At 44.0% G+C, this 19,727-nt stretch overlaps 1 protein-coding gene across 1 annotated transcript in view; it reads left to right on the plus strand.

Moving 5' to 3' along the window:
- Positions 1–12,456: 12,456 nt before the first annotated feature.
- LOC147028067 (integrin alpha-8-like) overlaps positions 12,457–19,727 on the plus strand; it is a 225,910-nt gene continuing 218,639 nt past the window's right edge. The window contains exon 1 of the mRNA XM_085878073.1: positions 12,457–12,542. The gene's annotated coding sequence lies outside the window, so the exon portion shown is untranslated. The remainder of the gene's footprint in view (positions 12,543–19,727) is intronic.

Below are 19,727 nucleotides of genomic sequence, written 5' to 3' on the forward strand. Positions count from 1 at the left end.
AAACCATCATGACGAAAACCGCCATTAAGCCGCCAAATCGCCAAATAATGGCAACTACCTTGGCCTGTTAGAATTACTTGCTAAGTTTGATCCATTTCTTTTCAACCACATAAAACAATATGGACACAGAGGACCTGGGTCTCCTTCATATTTGTCTAAGACAATATGTGATGAACTTGTACAGCTTATGGCTAATAGAGTAAGAGAATCAATTTTGGATGATTTGAGAAATAATTAAAAGGTATATATATATGTTTTCAATTTTTGTGCGACCTTCTGGTGTAATTTTTTAACGAGGGGCCTCCCTCCAGGCTTTATCCAGCTTTGGGCCTCACCAAGTCTAAATCCAGCACTGTATAGCTAATAAGTTTATTTTTCTGTTTGCTTAAGATTTTTCAAAAATCCTTTCAAACTTTTCTCTTTGGTGTGATCTCAGAAATTGGAATACACAAGTGTGACTCAGTCCGCTTCACAGGCTATCAACATCACGTACGGTACAATTCATGTCAGTTATGATGGTTCATTTATGTGTAGAAATAAAAAAACAATCAGAAATAATTATATTAAAATATTAACGATGAGTGCGGGCTACCCAGCGCTGCCCGGGGTGCTATCTGGGGTGGGGGCTACCCAGCGCTGCCAGGCTTGGGTGACCTTTTCCCGGTAGTGGTTTCAGGACGTGTTTGACATTTAAATGCTATGGCATTATGGGCCTCATGGTGGTTACCTTTTGCCTGCGGGCCAGCGGCAGCACTACCTGACCCCACATCCCAAAACACACTTTAGAGTGGCCTTTAGTGGCCTCGAAGCAGACATCAAGGCTCACATTTGGTACCGCAGCTTGAAACCTTGCCCAGATTCTGAAGCACCTACACCCAAACTTTAGGGTCTCTTGATGCTATACGGTTCGGCCGTGAAATAACAAATGTACAAAAACGCACACACATGAACACTTGAAAATACTTATAAGATAAATAAGATATCGCCCTTTCCCAACACCCACCTTTCCCAGCAGCCGATGAAGAAGTCCTTTTTCCATGGTATGGGCAGTAACTTGAAAATGTTGACGTCAGCACCTGCAATGACATTAGACACGGCACCGTGGCTTTGAAATTGTATAGTTCCTCAGTCACGTAACCGTATGATGTCACACAGTCACACCACTATTTTGATGGAGTTAGCTTTATCACCAACATGAAAGGGGCACAGCGCGGTGTTTATTTCACGTGAGCATTTTAGTTATCTTTTCAAAAGTTTACAACTTATCAACTACCCAAAATAAACGCTGTCAGCAATCGATGTGAATATCTGACACTTCAAATAAAACGAATAGTCCCAAGTGGGACAGACGCTCGTTTCCCAATGGAGGGTGGTCATAGTCAGGCTGCATTAGGTGATGAAGATTGGCTTAGGGGTCGAAAAGGATCTGAGGGTTCTAAAGGGTCGACACTCTAAAGGGTCTTGGGGATATGCCTGGTGTTGGCTTACTGTTAGGGTGGTTGGCTTGGAATCCTAGAAACCTGAGTTCAAATCCCACTCGGCTGTTGAATTAATACCAGGTGGGGTTGACTCTGCCTGTCATCCTTCTGAGGTCGGCAAAATGAGTGCCAGCTTGCTGGTATACTGTATTGGAGTGGCGACCCGTCCAGGATTGTGCCCAAAAGCCAAGAAGACTGCTTAGGCAGCACCAATGCTCTGCACAGATTATGGTCCCAATGGACGGTCATGGGGATCTTAAGGTTATAAGGTTCAGAAAGGGTCTAAAGGGTCTAAAGGGTTATAAAGGATCTTAAAATGTCTTAGGGTTTTAAAGGGTCTTGAAGAGTCTAAAGAGGTCCAAAGGGTCTTAAAAGGACTAAAATAATAAAAGGGATGAAAAGGATTGTGTCCTCTCTATCCCCACCTCATTAACTAATTAGCTAATTATCTCACCACCTGGATGGAAACTGAAAAAAGGGCTCCATTGTTTTTTTTGTTTTTTTTTTTGGATCGACGTCACGAATTATCTTGCCGAGTTTCAAAACGTTCCGTTGAGCCGCCTTGGAGTAGGGAAAAAAACGAAAAATGCTCATGGAATCACAATAGGAAGGAATGAAGGAGGAAGGAAGAAAGGTAGGAAGGAAGGACTGAAGAACATTGTTACGGCTTTAATAGCTCATCTCAACTTCATCGTCGACAAGCTAAAAGCGGCACATACATCGCTTGATAAACTGTATAGTTACTTGATACACTGAGTTGTAATTAAGTATCTGAATTGTCCATTTTGTTACAAACAAGCTCAAATGAGCTAAGATCCTCGTCCTCTTAATGATGACGTCATAAAAATTGATATGACGTCATAGTGATGTATCATATGTGCGCTAATTCATCTCTGCTAATGCCCTGTTCGATTCCCGCAAAACAGAATTCAAAAAGCTTGCCTAGTTTGAGATAATTTTTTAGGCGATTTCCATTAGCCGAGATATTTTGACGTCATAACTTTTTTTTCTAGGAGGAATTTTCAAAATCAGAGATGGTTACTGTCTGCGCGGGGTATTTATACATATACTGTATATGCCAAGTTTCAGGAAGTTTCGATGAAAACTGGAGGCTGTGAAACAAAAAATTCCATAAGAACAACAACGTGAGTAAGACTTTTAGATCCTCCACGAGGATTTAAAAATGTGTTAAGAAACAAATCCGTATATCGGAATAAGTGAGTAACACCTCAATTTCTCATAAAGGGGAACCCGAACGGTCAGTCCACCTCAATGTTAATCCATCCCTTCATACCCGACAAAATAGATATGATGTCTTTTTCCCAATTTCCGAATGATAAAATCGGTAAATTTGCGATTAAAAGTCGACATCTTATTTTTCTTCCGAGTAGCCGTGACATCACACATGGAAGTGGACCACCAGATTCATATTTTGTATGGGTTACATCTCGGTACGATTGAACTGAAACGGCGAATAATTTTCGATTTTCCACAAATATGCTGAGTCGGTGTGTCCTTGGTGCTTGTGTAGTACAGTAATACAAACCGAGATCGATTTCTGCTAAACCAATGGCCGAAAGACCCAAAGTTTGCCAGAAATTCGACGAGGTTTCTCCGAAATAACCGAGTGTGGATCGGGCCTACAAAAAGTTCGCTCTTGTGCTTATAACATGTTACAGAGCACGTTATGGAACAACAGAGATGGCTAGATCTTGTGGTTATCTGCCACGATTGAGAGAGGATGCCATCCCCATGATTAAGAGGAAGAAACAGCGGTCGCTTGAAACTACCACCGTCTCTACCCAACTCCCAGCATATGCACATGGACGATTTGAGCAGTGAATCAAACACCTGTTACCATTGCCCAGCAGTTACAAGAGCACCTGGAACTAATTATCTATTATCAAAAAAAATGAACCACCATCTATTTATCATGGAGAGTATGTTCAGTATGTATCATCTACTCCTTCAAGCGGTTTTGACCTCAGATCCTAAAACGTTCAGGGTACCTCCCCCCACCCACTCCCCAATCCATCATTACCCCCACAATACCCACCACCATCCCACACACCCCTTCCACCATCCTCAACACTTCACAATCCTCCATCCACTGGGGAGAGACATCGACACCTCACGGACATGAAGGTGGGACACGGCATGGCCACAAATGGAGCCCGGAAAAAGTATGAAACAGGACGACCTATCCCTTCATACCCTACAAAATAGATATGATGTGTCTTTCCGATTCCTGAGTTATAAAGTAGGTGTGTGACGTCACGCAAATGGTGTCCAGGAAAAGGATGAAACAGGACGATCCCGTAACATATAAGACCTGGTCAGCCTGCGATGGTGGGACAAAACATTCGACCTCATTTTGTCCATGGTGTCCGAGTTAACCCCCACACCAGGTGAGGTTAACTCGGCCTGTCATCCTTCCGAGGTCAGCAAAACGAGTGCCAGCTTGCTGGTATCCTGTGTCGGAGTGGCGACCCGTCCAGGATTGTGCCCAATAGCCAAGGAGACTGCTTCGGCAGCACCGATGCTCTGCATAGAGTACAGTCCCAATCTACTCCTCTTCCTCCCTTATTAATCGTCAATTGAATGGCAAATCAAACCCTACCGAGCTGAAGTTATCATGTGACCAACGTTTTCATCTTCACAAACACTTCTACCTTCTTCCTCTGAATCGCTCGCGCAAGGCTCGAAACGATTCGGCTCCACAATCCCCCCAAAAGTGTTTTCATTCCTAATTTTGTCTCCAAGTGTTTCTTCAAAATCCCTTTGATCACTTTCAACATTCTGAGAATGTTCAGCATCACTAATGATGATGGAAGCGGTATCAGAATCCAAGCTCGGCATGCACTGAACTTTCTATTTGTAAACCACCGTTCAGATCAAGATGGATTCAAGATGTGATGTCACTGGCGAAATTTAAAATCGACACTCTCGGGATTTTTTCAACACTTTGTGATTGACAAAAAAAATTTAAAATTTTTCCCCCTTCAAATTCGATCGTGATTAATGATTTTCAATGGTTTTCAGAAAAAAAATTGTTTTGCGTTTGGGTTCCCCTTTAACCATGGCATGTGTTCCTGATGACGAAAATACGGAAACCTCCATGTCGGTTGTTTTAAAAAAAAAAAAATCAAAAAAATCGTATTTCCGTGTACATGCAGAAGAGTTTCATCCATGAAAGCAAAGATCCCTGGTGAGCTATAATAGATGACAGCACTTACAAGTTCCAACTATTGAAAGGGGAATTTACTATGACGTCACAGAGGAATTGATTCGCCAGTTTAAATGCAGTACGTACTGTCCTGTACCTAAAGTAACTTGTAAAAAGTAAGCCATGTCTGCTCAGATATCTCGGTCAAGAGCAAAGTGGATTCACTGTTCGAAAGCGTTTCTTCACCTATATTGATTGTTGTGAGAAGCCTGGGTCTATGAGCCATGTTTTTTAAGGGGGGGGCAGCTACAAATTTGCCTCTATGATGGCGACATCTATGATAAGTGTTGTCACTTCCCCGAAGCTCAGTGGCTGTTATTCATCTGTCTGTCCGTGTGTGTGTGTGTGTGTGTGTGTGTGCGTGTGTGTGTGTGTGTGTGTGTGTGTGTGTGTGTGTGTGTGTGTGTTAGCTCCACTAGGGGCTATACAACATGTCAACCCCCCCCCCAAAAAAAAATCACTTGAGTCACATGAATGATCGCAGTCACAAAATTTCAAAACAAAAATGATCAAAAGGAATTGATGCTTCAGAAGAAGGAGGATGAACTATTTATGTGACCAAATATGTCAATAATGTTTTTCATGTCATTTTCGATTGTTCTGTTCGCAGAGGCACAGTCGATGGTGATGACAGCAATATTGTCGAGGCGTTCCTGTCCCGGCGCGGTGCGGAGATATGTCTTGGTGCACTGAAGGATCTCTCTGCTGTGCATGTTGTGGCTGGAATTGTGTCTAGAATGGTTGAAGCTCTGTGTAGCCGTGCTAAAACCTCATGGAGCTCGTTTTGGTGCACAACCTCCACAACCATTGCTGCGTTTCTCATATCAGAATCCAATGGGCTTTCATAGGGGAAATTATTGAGTATGTTTTTCTCATTTTCGAGAACTTCTCTGCCCAATGTGTAAAATGAGGAGATCATCTCGAGGCTGTTTATTGATGGGGACATGTTGAAGATGATGTCGGTAAGGGCACAGAGAATGTCTTGGTCATTACTATCAAACAGAGATTCCACTTCCCCCAACGACCTGGTCAAGAGTCTGATAATTAACCATGATGTGCTCATGATCTACAGCAGTTTGAACCGCAGGGGCATCTGCCGATTCACCATTGAGTGCTTGCAAACACCGTGAAGGATTGGGGATTTGTGCTCCACTCCCTTTTTTAATAGTGTCTGACAATATATGCTGAAAGCTCTCACCATTTCAGCACCCACTCAGTGCTTTCATGGATGCCTTGGCAGTCTTCCGAGTCGGACCAACGTCCATTTTCTTTCCTGAGATACACTTGTTTAAATTGTCCATTTATGACAAAATGACTTTGCGCAAAATTAGGCCAAATACAAATTCAGTCACACATTGCATGTAATTGGGAATTGTTTTTTTTTTTTAGGTTGAGGTCATCTGACAAAGTAAAAAGAGCTGCGATGATTTTTGGCATTTGTTTGATGACGGCTCTCACAGCCGCCCAGCGACACAACCATATGGTTACACTAATGGTTTCAATGTGAAGGCAACGTCATCCTTCACCTCAATAGCTTTAAACAATGCTTGCCATTTGGGACTCACCTCCTAAAAAGGTGTCCGGGGAAGCTTCCCGCGAAGACCGGTGAAAGGTTCTTGAATGAGAAAATACCTGCTGACGAAGTCCTGGAGTCATGGACTTGGTGGAGCGCATACCTCCGCCACCTAGTGCCTGATCCACGAGAACACATCGGGACTAATACATTTTTGAAATATCATGCCATGAATCGTTTTTGGCCCTCTCTCTCGATGGTGAAGAATCACTTTAAGAATTAAATAATTCTCGTATCCAGATCCGGATTTGGATCCTCAGCAAAAGTGAATGGATCAGGATGTGGACAAAAGCTTTGTATGTGGTCAGGAGCTCAGGTGTGCCAAGGAAGGACTTTGCACGATGGAGGATGCCAGGTCTGCGACTGGCTTTGGAGGCCAGCCTGGAAATATGGCTTTCCCAGGAAAGATCATGACAGATAGTGAGACCCAGAAACTTGAATGAAAGGACTTCTTCAAGAAGATTGTTGAGAAAGCAGATTGGGGGGAGGTGGGGGGGGGGTTCCAGACGGTTCTTTCAGAGAGACATCATGAGAGTGCGAGATTTGTCAGGATTGGAAGACATGTTCCACGTGTTGGACCAGTTTGTGATTTTATCCACATATGCAGAGAGCGAAGAAGCTGCTGCTTGCCGATCTGGGGGTCAGAGGTGATACGACAGAGGGTGGAGTCATCAGCAAAGAGATAAAGAGGATTTTCCAGAGAGTCAGAGAGATCATTGATGAAAACGAGAAAAAGAACAGGACACAACGCTGCCTTGAGGAACTCCATCCTGGACAGGAAGAGGGGATGAAAGAACTCCATTAAGGGCCACACGTTGGCTGTGACAGGAGAGGAAGTCTGCAAACCATGAGTGGAGATGGCCTTGGATACCATGGGAAGAGGGTTTGGTGAGCAGGGCAGGGTGCCAGATCATATCAAAAGCATGCAATATGTCCCGGGATACAGCTCTGATTTCATGGTTGGCATTGAGGACCTCCATCCATTGTTGGGAGAGCAGAAGCAGCATATCCAGGGCAGAGTGACCTGGTCTGAATCCAAATTGATGATCAGAAATCAATCCATTGGAGAAGAGGAAGGATTTGATGTCTGAAGTGATGATGGATTCCATAACCTTGCTGATGATTGGGAGAAGGTTGATTGGTCTGTAGTTGCAGGGATCTGTTTTTGTATCTTTTTTATGCAGAGCGGTAATGTTTGCTGATTTCCAAGCAGATGGCAGATGACCTTGAGCAAATGAGAGGGTGAATAGAACAGAGAAAGGGTGAGCAAGAGCAGAGGAGCAGGTTTTTAGGACACGTGGGCTGATGCCGTCTGGACGGGTTGCAGAATCTGATTCGAGGTTTGACAGAAAACTCTCCACCTTGTCAGGAGAAAAGGACACAGAGCTCAGAAACAGCTGGGTATGATTGGGCAATGTGGGTACAGAAAGTGATGGGTTTGGGACACATTTAGAAGCAAACATGGAGTTTCGGAATTCAGCCGTTTCACGTGCGGTATCAGCAGTGCAGCCATTTGAGGTAAGGGAGGGGATGGAGGGGGAACATACACCAGAAACAGACTTAACTAGACACCACCAGGATTTGGAGGAGGGAGACAGGATTGAGAGTTCAGACTTGAGATGAGAAAGATGTTGTTTTCTGGCTCTCCTGAGGGTAGATACACACTTGTTCCAAGCTTTATGGAAGGAATTGAGATTACCCTCATTTGGGTTTGCTTTCCATGAGGCAAAGGCAAGTTGTTTAAGGACAACTACCTCGCCACAAGCTTCAGTTACCATGGGCGGGAGGAAGAGTAGGACAACTGAAGACAAGAGGGGAAATCAGTGCATGAGGGAGAGCAAGTTTTCTTGAAATAATTCCCAGGACGAGTTGAATTCAGAGAAAGTAGCGATGAGAGACCAGTCTAGAAGTTTGATGGCTGCTTGAAGTCCCTGCCAGCCGGCCTGAGTGAAATGCCGGACTGGACGGTGCTGAGGTGGTTCTCTAATAAATGCCAGAGAGATGTCCACTTTGACAAGCATGTGGTCAGAAGAACCGATTGGAGCGGAGGAAGAACAGCAAATATTTTCAGGGAAATTAGTCAAAATCAGATCCAGGAGAGATTAAGATAAGGAGTACCATTGGTTGTTATCCGAATTAGGAAGTTGACAGATTGAGTCACAGAAGTGTTTTGTTGAAGTGCCATGGCAGGTGAGAGAGGTACCCACACGCAGCCAACAGGAACAGGTGGGGGGGGGGTGCTATATATATATATATATATATATATATATATATATATATATATATATATATATATATATATATATATATATATATATATATATATATATATATATAATTCTTGGCCCTATCTCTCAATGGCGAAGAATCACTTAAAAATTCGAGTTGTCGGATCCGGATTTTCCTTAAAATCTAATCAGTTCGTCTTTGTCACACACCCAACCTGCCCACCAAATTTCATCCGGATCCATCCACAACTTTCGAGATATCCTGCACACAGACAAGCAGACAAACAAAAAGACAGACAAACAAAGAAACAGACAAAGAAACAAACAGACAGAGAGGGGTGAAAACATAACCTCCTTCACCTTCGGTGGCGGTGGTAATGATCATTTACACTTTGGCCCAATGCAACCATAACCAAAGATGGACGTTGGCTGCAGGTGCTGTTTGACATGACAAGGTCTTCCACACCATTGGTTTCTCAAGGCAGGAGACAAGTTCCTGCGGACCGTGACTCTCCCACCAGCAGCAAGTTGGTGACATCTCTATTTTATACAATCTTACATCTGGCCTTGCTCCTCCTGTCCTCCCCTTCCTCTGCCTTCCCCAACCCACCTCAGGTCACACACTTTCCTCGTCAAACCTTCAACTGCTCACCCAGTCACCCTCCCAATGTCCACACCGGCTGCCAACCTGCATCGATTCATCCCCTTATTCTCCCCAACGTGGAATCGCCTCCCTCCCTCCCTCTCTCTCTGTTGTCTCGTTCTTCTCACTTCATTTTTTCAAATGCACTTCCCATCACCACCTCGTGCATTCACTCATGTCCATCAACGACCTCTCCACACATGCTCATTTCCCATTCTCTTCCTCTCCGGGTTATTATTTCTCGTTCTTCTGTTATTACTCCTTTCACCCTTGTGCATGTCAACCCCCCAATTGCAGTTTGTGAACTCACTGCCATTTGTCGTGCAACTCCTCCATGAGCCGAAACCTCTGTTAGTGGGGCAACTTAGCTAAATATAGCATAACAATTGTGCATTTTGTGAGGAAAGCACCAAATTTGGCACACTAGTAGCCTATCATATTATGAACACATTTGGATATTGGGCCATCTCAAAATTTTTGATGGCAGTGGAAAATGGCTGCCACAGCCATCAGCGGCTGAATTTGAGATGGCCCAATATCCAAATCTGTTCATAATATGATAGGTTACTAGTGTGCCAAATTTGGTGCTTTCCTCACAAAATGCACAATTGTTATGCTAAGTTGCCCCACTATGTATGAAACTAATTAATTAAAGAATTGAAACACTTTTTGTCAAGCCTGGGATGCTTTAGTTTTTCTCGTTGAAACTGTGTGTGTGTGTGTGTGTGTGTTTTAATGTCCAAACATTAAAAAAAAAATCAGTTGCAGTGGCAGGCTCCATCTTGACTTAGATAAACATTATTCCTGCAATGGGCTGTTCGCATGGCAATTTAACCGACAACTTGACACTGGCATACCGCAAGCATGACGACATCGGGGTTTCAAATGAGACCTTTTGAATCACCAGCTCAACTGTGTGTGAGTGTGGTAAAACCTGTGTTATACTCATTGTTCCTCTGTTAACTCGTAATGGGATTTCATAACCCGTCATTATACAGAATTAACATGAAAGCATGGATGATTCATTCTCCGTCCTTAGATTATTATGTGACGAAATATCATACCTGAACTGCCAGGAGTTATAACTCCAAGCAAGCTAAGTGTGCAACTTAATCAAAATATGGTCAAGCTGATTTACCAGAAAGACCAATCACTTACAAAAATTAAAAGATTCTCGTATCCGGATCCAGAACCGAACTGCAAGCCCACACATAATCAGCTTGTTCTTGTCACCTTCCAAACTCAGACACAATGTTTTGAAAAAAGTATGCTATCTATGGTTTTTGGCCTCATCTCTCAATGGTGAAGAATCGTTAATAATTTTTTTTTTTAATTCTTGTATCCGGATCCAGATTTTCATATCCTCGTAACCAGCCGGATCTGAACTCTCCTGTCCGGGTCTTCACCAAAATTGAATCAATTCTTCCTTGTCAAACACCCAACCTGTCCACCAAGTTTCATCCAAATCCGTCCATAACCTTTTCAGATGCCCTGCTCACAAACAGACAAAGGTGAAAACATGATAATGATGCTCTTGTCACCCACTGCTCAACTGACTGTTGTGGTTTTGTTTTAAAATTATTGTTTAGAAAGTTTCTTGATAACTTGACATATTCTGAGAGTAGTTCAAGGCTGAAGTGGACATATTTTTTTAAAAATTAAAAGGTGAAAGGTATTTGATGAAGCATCCGTTCAAGGTTTGGTCCTGCAATGCAACACGTATGCACTTGTCCCATCGATGTGATGGCGCATTTATGGTATTTGTGGAGAAATCCTTCAATTTGGTCCTTGACATCTTCATTTGTAAACTTAATACACGGAAGATGTGCTTTGAGTGATGCAAATAGAGGAAAATGGTAAGATGACAGGTCTTGACGACATGGAGGATGATTTCGACCTTCCCAACACATCTACGCTGCATTAGTAGTGGTTGCGTTTGCCATTTAAGGGCGGCCATTGTCGTCAAGTCTGGTAACCTGGAGGCCGAGACAGCATGCTTCGGGGGGGCTGGCAGATACAGGTATTCACAGTCGCCTCTGAGCTATCTAACAGGAGTTCGAATCTTGGCCTAACCATGAACAATTGTCATCCTCGTGTTTCGCAGGTCGGACGATTTATCGGTGTGTGTGTGCCATCCCTCAGATGGGGGTGAAAATGGATGGCCTGTCTACTGCCATTTATAGTTGGTCAACATTAAAGATTGCACGGTGACCTTCATGAAGAATAGCAAGTTATCACTGGGAAGCTGAACAAATTCCAAATTCTTATTCTAACTTAGGGGGGGAAACTGAATCAGCGGCAATGGTGCACCCTGAGAAAATGATGCTACCCACAGCCATGTGTTGCATATGAAAGATGAAATAAAAAGAAGAGGAGGAGGAAAGAAGAAGAGGACGAGGAGGAAAGGAGGAAGAAGAAGAAGAAGAAGGGGAGGAGGAAAGAAGAAGAAGTAGAGGAAGAAGAAGAAGAGGAAAGAAGAAGAAGAAAAAGAAGAAGAAGAAGTGGAGGAAAGAAGAAGAAGAAGAGAAAGAAGAGGAAAGAAGTGGAGGAAAGAAGAAGAAGGAGAAGAAGAAGAGGAGGAAAGAAGAAGAAGAAGTGGAGGAAAGAAGAAGGAGAAGATGAAGAGGAAAGGAGAAAAAGAAGAAGAAAAGAGGAAAGAAGAATAAGAAGAGGAGAGGAAAGAAGAAGAAGAGGAGGAAAGAAGAAGAAGAAGAAGAAGAAGAGGAGTAAAGAAGAAGAAGAAGAAGAAGAAGAGGAGGAGGAGGAAGAACTTCAGCAGCCACGTTCTGAAATTGAAGCCGAAGCTGTTCTCGATGTTCCGTACTGGTTATGAAGAAATGTCGAGATAATTAATGTCTGTTCGATGAGAAACCAGGTGAAAATACATACAATATTAATACAAATGTAGATTGTAGAAAAGGAAAAATATAATGAAAATGTTGTGGTGATAGTCTCTCTTGGTTGTAACAGAGGAGAACACATGTTGGATGGAAAACAAAATCTCGCTCAGGGAAATGAAGCCAAATAAAAATCGCCATCTCTTTTTAAATCGTACGTAACAACGAAGTATGATACCTCATTCAAAAAATTTCTCTCGAAATTTCAACAGTCCTATGGGAGAGAGATCATGTAACAGTTCCAAATCTTGACGGTCCTCGAAGGAAGCCCAACTTGTCGCTTGAAGCACAATGTCTCTGGCAGAAATAAACCTCTGCCCCAGGTGGCACACAAATGGTTAATATACAACTCCCTGTCTCTTATAAACACTCTGGAAAGTTCTTAGAATAAGTTTACTCTGGAAGATGAGTGTCTGGCCTGGCTCGCAGCGCCAATGTGATGACTCAGAGGCAGATTCAACGTCTCACGTCAAGCACCTACCGATCCAGGAGCTCAGGTGATGTTCTGTTTGTGACATATCCGCAGGATTAAGGGGTGAAAAGCAAGACAACATCCAAATTGCAACAGCATGTTTATTCCCTTGGAACACACGTACTGCGCTTGCGTGCCCATAGTACACATGCACTGTGCTTGCGTGCCCATAGTACACATGTACTGCGCTTGCGTGCCCCTGATACACATGTACTGCGCTTGCGTGCCCCTGATACACATGTACTGCGCTTGCGTGCCCCTAGTACACATGCACTGCGCTTGCGTGCCCATAGTACACATGTACTGCGCTTGCGTGCCCCTGATACACATGTACTGCGCTTGCGTGCCCCTGATACACATGTACTGCGCTTGCGTGCCCATAGTACACATGTACTGCGCTTGCGTGCCCCTGATACACATGTACTGCGCTTGCGTGCCCCTGATGCACATGCACTGCGCTTGCGTGCCCATAGTACACATGTACTGCGCTTGCATGCCCCTGATACACATGCACTGCGCTTGCGTGCCCATAGTACACATGTACTGCGCTTGCATGCCCCTGATACACATGCACTGCGCTTGCGTGCCAATAGTACACATGTACTGCACTTGCATGCCCCTGGTACACATGCACTGCGCTTGCATGCCCATAGTACACATGTACTGCGCTTGCATGCCCCTGATACACATGCACTGCGCTTGCGTGCCGCAAGTACGCATGCACTGCACTTGCATGCCCCAAGTACGCATGCACTGCACTTGCATGCCCCAAGTACGCATGCACTGCGCTTGCATGCCCCAAGTACACATGCACTGCGCTTGCGTGCCCCTGATACACATGTACCGCGCTTGCATGCCCCTGGTACACATGCACTGCGCTTGCATGCCCCTGATACACATGTACTGCACTTGCATGCCCCTGGTACACATGCACTGCACTTGCATGCCCCAAGTACACATGCACTGCGCTTGCGTGCCCCTGGTACACATGTACTGCGCTTGCATGCCCCAAGTACACATGCACTGCGCTTGCGTGCCCCTGATACACATGTACTGCGCTTGCATGCCCCTGGTACACATGCACTGCGCTTGCATGCCCCAAGTACGCATGTACTGCACTTGCATGCCCCAAGTACACATGCACTGCGCTTGCATGCCCCAAGTACACATGCACTGCGCTTGCATGCCCCTGGTACACATGCACTGCGCTTGCATGCCCCAAGTACGCATGTACTGCACTTGCATGCCCCAAGTACACATGCACTGTGCTTGCATGCCCCTGGTACACATGCACTGCGCTTGCATGCCCCAAGTACGCATGTACTGCGCTTGCATGCCCCAAGTACACATGTACTGCGCTTGCATGCCCCAAGTACACATGCACTGCGCTTGCGTGCCCCTGATACACATGTACTGCGCTTGCATGCCCCTGATACACATGTACTGCGCTTGCGTGCCCCTGATACACATGCACTGCGCTTGCGTGCCCCTGATACACATGCACTGCGCTTGCATGCCCCTGATACACATGCACTGCGCTTGCGTGCCCCTGGTACACATGTACTGCGCTTGTGTGCCCCTGATACACATGCACTGCGCTTGCATGCCCCTGATACACATGCACTGCGCTTGCGTGCCCCTGGTACACATGCACTGCGCTTGCGTGCTCCTGATACACATGTACTGCGCTTGCATGCCCCTGATACACATGCACTGCGCTTGCGTGCCCCTGGTACACATGTACTGCGCTTGCATGCCCCAAGTACACATGCACTGCGCTTGCGTGCCCCTGATACACATGTACTGCGCTTGCATGCCCCTGGTACACATGCACTGCGCTTGCATGCCCCAAGTACGCATGTACTGCGCTTGCATGCCCCAAGTACACATGCACTGCGCTTGCATGCCCCTGGTACACATGCACTGCGCTTGCATGCCCCAAGTACGCATGTACTGCACTTGCATTCCCCAAGTACACATGCACTGCGCTTGCATGCCCCTGGTACACATGCACTGCGCTTGCATGCCCCAAGTACGCATGTACTGCGCTTGCATGCCCCAAGTACACATGTACTGCGCTTGCATGCCCCAAGTACACATGCACTGCGCTTGCGTGCCCCTGATACACATGCACTGTGCTTGCATGCCCCTGATACACATGTACTGCGCTTGCATGCCCAGGTCACTTCTCATGGAACATGTTAACAATTCATCCCCCCCAACCATCCACAAAATAAGTATAGATTAGTGCAAGGTACAATGACGACAAGTTCAACCCTTACAAATGCGAACAGTGTCGTAAAAGTTGTGACTGTGCTTGTGGAGTGCTCATAGCAGCAGCCTTAGGTGGAGGTGGGGGAAGAGAACCAAAATCGAATCAGCTTGTTCTCATCACCGACCTAACTCATTCACCTAGTTTTCTCTTAACTCGTCCACAACTTTTTGAGACATCATGCTACATATCGTTTTTGGCCATATCTCTTAAATGGTGAAGAATTTCACTTAAAATATTGTAGTATCCGGATCTTCAACAAAATCGAATCATTTTGTCCTTGTCACACACCCAACCTGTACACCAAATTTCGTCTGAATCCGTCCACAACCTTTTGAGATATCCTGCTCACAGACAGACAGACAAACAGAGAGTGGTGAAAGCATAACCTCCACATTCACCTTCAGTGGCACAGGTAAATATTCAAGATCACATACCAATTTTGGCCATTTCCCTTTTTTTTAATGTATAATCGAAATACAACTGGGTGAAAGACATGCATCACCAGATTGTGCAGACGGTCGTTCATGTATTTCAACTCCTTCGGTGTTCTCCTTCACGAGGAACTTAATATTGCCCGCTATCATAGTTTTATCCACAATACTGTACTTTGACCAGAGTAGATTTCTTTATAACTAACTTGTCAATTTCTTTACAACTTCCTCAGGCTAAGATTATTGCACCGGAGCTTGTAACTTGCTCAAGGTAGACATTGCACAATATTTCAGCATTCAACTATTATTTTACATATTCTACAGTAAAAGATTTGTGTTAACCTTGATCAACCCTTGTAGCTATTATTAAGTTGTTACGTAAATCACAAACCTGAATTTGTGATTTACAAAAATTCACGAACCGTTGTGTGTTTGTTTGTCGCACGACTCCTACAGTTCTGGGACAATTACATTCAGTGTTTCATAGGATCAGCATGACCCCAATTCATGTATCGGGGTGTTTTTACATTTGCCTTTTTACAGGGGTGGAGGGGATGTAAATTCTCCATGTAAATGTGTATCGTGAAGGACCGCCTCGAAGTGGGAGAGGGAATTACAAGTCCCCACCATGTACAGTCCAGTACTCCTGTCCCCACATTATTATGATGCTTTTATACAATGTTTCGACTCATGGAGGATTATTTTGTCAAAAAATATGATTCATTTATCCTATTATTTGGAAGATGTCTATGATGTACTGTATATATTTTACAAGGTCACACTAAAGCCATGGATGCAGAAGATAATGCATTCAAGAGACATTTATATGCACAAAACAATCAATCGAATGCAAAGAATATTTTCAACAACAAATGATGTGTGTCCTCCAAACACCGAGAAGTCCTTCACTGGAGGCATTTGTCACACACAGCATGGCTGTGCTCCTTGCACACATGCTCTGCACATTTCTTATATGTCATGGTGCTTTTGTGATCTTTGCTAGATGGGCAAGAAAAACACCTTTTCCTCTTTGGTGGACCCTGCTCTTGGCCAGTTGTGGACCCTGCTCCTTGCTGAATGACACCAAAAAAACTCCATTGCGGTGGTGATGTATTTTGGAAGTGAGGGATTATTTTGCAGCCTGCTTTGCATGTGTGGTAGCACCAATTACAGGACAAGTTCTCTGAGGAACAAATGTCACTTGTATGTGAGGCCTTGACCAAATTCTGGATGCTATGCTGTGAATAGCACATAAGCATGCAGACTGGCCACATCTACAACGTTGTACCACATGGCCATAGCCCATCAACAGGTTTGCCTTTTGCAGGAGTAGTTGCAGACCATCTGGTCCATGGTGTCGACACCCTTTTTTGTGCCGTTGTAGTGGGTGATGATGTCGGGTTTTCATTTTCTGCTCCCTTCCAGTTCCACAACTACTTTGTCATGGTGTATTGTGCTCAACAGTATGACAGCCCCTTGTTTTTTTGGACTATAACTCATCAGCGTCACGATGCCTTTGAATCCAAATGCAGTACAAGATAAAACTTGTAAAGACTCATAAGTTTGGAAATTATGAGAATAAAACGAAACATACATTTGTCAAAGGGAGAAACATGGGAGTCGGAAATCTCAAAGATGGTAAAATACCCCAAAGAAATCGCAAAAATACCCACGATGCACACAGATGGAACGCAAAGTTTGCACGGTGTCTGAAAGCTGTAGCACAAACCTCACAGATCTCGTAAATCATGTGAAATAAAAATAAAATGCTTAGCTTTGTCAAAGGGATGGAAGCACTCACTGATCGATTACAAAGATGGTAAAATAATAAACAAGAAGTTGAGAAAATCTCACACAGCATGTGAGATTACAAGCAGAAAGCACACGAAGCTTTGAAAATGACATGAATACATCACAGATGACTCATGAGATAGTGCTGTAAGAAACCATAACTCCAACGAATCATCTGCAAATTACCTGCAGAACAATGATGAATATAACTCTGGTCCTACGGACCTGGCTCATGTAAAGTCGGGGTCGGATTTTTAAATTAAATAATCATTTAGTCTCTTAAACCTGAACGACTTTTTTTTGTTCAATATAAATATTTGTCACCACCTTTGAGGTGCAGTCCTGGAAGGTCATGCAAATAAACAATTCGATTAAAAAAAAAGTTAGAGCAAAACAAAAATCATGCGGGGCTTCTAGGCCCAGGTTATACATCCTTGGGCTAGTTAGTACAGAACTGGGAATGCACAAGTCGCTTTGAGTGGAGCGGCTTCGGTGGTATGTAGGTAAAGCCTTGTTGAATTTCCCTCACTGGCATGGGCTTGATTCCCAAAGCTGCTCATGACAAAGTTTCTCCACTCCTGCCATGGAGTGGAGACCTGTCTGGGATTAACTCCAGCCTTAGAAATGTTCATGACTTATTCCGAGTGCCGCCATCCTCTTTCATAGGGTTTATAAGACTTCACTCGCCTTACTTCTGATAACAGGCTGCTTTCCTCCCTATTCTACCAATTTTAAAATTTATTTTTCATTTTTGTATGGGCTTCATTCCCAAAGCTCGTGGATCAAAGCTCGTGGAAGCGCTACAACACCCAACGGATCAGGACGCAACAGAACAAAAGGAACAGTAGAGAGGGGGAAACACCAAAAGACTAAATAAAGGGAGACTTGTGGAAACAAGTAAAAAAGACATAAAATGTAATAGCTCCCGTAGTTTTCCTAATTTAGCTGTATAGAGGTAATAGTGGGGCAACTTAGCTAAATATAGCATAACAATTGTGCTTTTTGTGAGGAAAGCACCAAATTTGGCACACTAGTAGCCTGTCATATTATGAACAGATTTGGATATTGGGCCATCTCAAAATATTTGATGGCAGTGGAAAATGGCTGCCACAGCCATCAGCGGCTGAATTTGAGATGGCCCAATATCCAAATCTATTCATTATATGATAGGCTACTAGTGTGCCAAATTTGGTGCTTTCCTCACAAAATGCACAATTGTTATGATAAGTTGCCCCACTATAAAGGGCTAGCTTATATTTATGTACACTAAAATGGCCGCCAGTCTACCAGTCGGCCATCTTTGATGAGATCGCAAGATAAACTAAAGTGAGGAGCATGTGTATGCAATCATGTGCTGTACTTGTGCCACGTTTGAACAAAATCGGACCATGCATGTCTTTGAAATGGTTGGGAACAAATTTAAGTAAGAAAATGGCCGCCAGTCGGCCATCGTGGATCTGATCTCGAAAAAAATTGGCATGCTTATGTAAGCTATCATTCCTTATCTGTGCGCCAAGTTTAAACAACATCGGTAAATGCATTTCCGAGAAATTGTTTAGGATGTGTTCAACATCGGGTTTTTCCAACTAAAATGGCCACCGGTCGGCCATCTTGAATCTGATCTCGAGAGAAAAATGGCGTGCGTATGTAAGCCATCATTCCTTGTCTGTGCGCCAAGTTTGAACAACATCGTGCATGCAAGTCCGTGTAATGGTTGAGGACGTGTTCAATACCGGGTAATTTTTACAACTAAAATGGCCGCCAGTTGGCCATCTTGGATCTGGTCTCAAAAAAAATGACGATCATATGTAAGCCAACATTCATTGTCTGTGTGGCAAGTTTTAACAACATCGGGAAAGGCATGTCTGAGAAATGGTTGAGGACGTGTTCGATACCGGGTTTTTTTAATATCTAAAATGGCCGCCAGTCTACCAGTCAGCCATCTCTGATCAGATCACAAAATAAAGTAACATGCATGTGTGCGCCATCATGTACTGTGCTTGTGCCAAGTTTGAACAAAATCGGACCATGCTTCTCTGAGAAATGGTTGGGGACACCTTTAAGTAAGAAAATGGCCACCAGTTAGCCAACTTCGATCCGATATCGAAAAAAAAATGGCGGACTTACGTAAGTCATCATTCTCTATATGTGAGTCAAGTTTGAATAACATTGGTAAATGCTTGTCTGAGAAATGGTTGAAGACGTGTTCAACACCAGGTTTTTTTTAATAACTAAAATGGCTGCCAGTCGGCCAACTTGGATCTGAACTCGAAAAGACATGACGTGCATATGTATGCCATCATATGTTGTCTTTTTGCCAAGTACAAATATAATTATCGGTCTGTACATGTCAGAGATATGGTTGCGGATGCATGGACACACACATGGATTCGAAAATCGAGACCAAATCCATAAGCCCCCGCTTCGGACTGAGTCCAAGGAGGGCTAATAATGGGCGTGTGACTTTTCCTGCTTCTTGAATCCTATTTATGACTCGGCTTACTTGGTGACTTCTTGCTTTTTGCATCCTATATTATGACGAGGCCTACTTGTGACTACTCCTCCTTCTTGTATCCTATTTGTGACTATTCTTACATGTTGTGTCCTATTTATGACTAGGCCTACTTGGTGACTATTCTTGCTTCTTGTACAAGTTGTACCCTCTCTATCTTGTACGAAAGGACACCATTCTCGCTCAGGGCAATACAATTTT

The sequence above is a fragment of the Eptatretus burgeri genome, chromosome 4 (assembly GCF_056783735.1).
Source record: "Eptatretus burgeri isolate ZD-2024b chromosome 4, Ebu_testis_v1, whole genome shotgun sequence".
NCBI classification, from domain to species: domain Eukaryota; kingdom Metazoa; phylum Chordata; class Myxini; order Myxiniformes; family Myxinidae; genus Eptatretus; species Eptatretus burgeri.